Below are 1217 nucleotides of genomic sequence, written 5' to 3'. Positions count from 1 at the left end.
TGGCTAGTTGGCCGAAGGGCGGTTGAATCTAGGATTTGGGGGGAGGATTTTCGCATGGTGGGCGGGGGGAGTTTGGCGCATGGTCGGTTTCTCCAAGTGCAGCCCCACGTGTCAGTGAAGAGGCAAGCCGAAGCGCGTTCTGTTTGTGTGAGCCGTGTACAGGACCGAACGTGTGTGGGGTGCAATGCGACCACGACAAGGGTGCTGTGAGTGTACCGCCTTTTTTCCTTTTAAACTAGGTGCTTCGCCCCCTCAAAAAAACTTGTTGCTTCACGCGATCCATCAATACTACTACTAGTAATCTGGTAATCCCGACTAAAACGGAGCGGCCGGGTCTTTTCCCGCGCGATATGCTGGGAGGTTGGCTTAGTTGGGTTTTTTAGGACGAGTAATGCTACACCTACGTAGTCCCAGTTACGTAATTAACATAATGTGAAACGTGTGAGCTGTTGATTGTGGGTTGGGGGGGAGGGGCCCACCACCATGAAAATCAGGGGAGGAGAGAGAGAGGCAATTTACGTTAACCCATTCGTAGGTTCCCGTAGATGTAGAAAAATGTGAGATGCGTGAATGTGCATTTGCAGATAAGGCCTTCCCTCGTTCATCATTTTCTCCCACAAGATCTTGATGTTCCGTGCAATGCACGGGTATCTTTCTAGTACTCCTACAATATACTATATTATTGTGAAAGTACATATACATCGGCCGAGATTAATGCAAACACGGCAGATTTTCAATACATTTCGAACTTTTATAGCACAGAAAAATAAAATAAACCCGACCCTAAACCTATTCTACGGCGGCGACCGACGTCCTCCATCTGTGATCTCCATGTACGGGGGCGGGGTTCAAGACCCGTGAAATGAAGGTGTGGTCTCCGGCGAGGAAAAGTAGAACACGGGAGACGGAACGGCCAGTTGGCACACCATGCATGTCGGAGTAATGGGCCACGGGTAGGCTAACCCGAGACCCAGAACCTTTCAAGACATCGGGGCAGGCTACGCCCCTCAAGGTGCTAAGGCGAAGTGCCGCCTTCAGGTGGCCAGTTGGAGGAATAGCCGGCTGCCCGAAGACGGCCGAGTCCTAGAAGCCGGCATCAAGGCAAGCCGACTCCTAGTGGGAGGCTTCCAGAGAAGCCAGCCCTTGGCAGTCGGCCCGTGGCGCCAGCAAGGCCTGCGCCCTCATCAAGAAAGACGAGACAGGGAGTGGCTACAGCG

Source organism: Triticum aestivum, chromosome 6D, assembly GCF_018294505.1.
Source record: "Triticum aestivum cultivar Chinese Spring chromosome 6D, IWGSC CS RefSeq v2.1, whole genome shotgun sequence".
NCBI classification, from domain to species: domain Eukaryota; kingdom Viridiplantae; phylum Streptophyta; class Magnoliopsida; order Poales; family Poaceae; genus Triticum; species Triticum aestivum.
Note: the sequence above shows the minus strand (reverse complement) of the source record.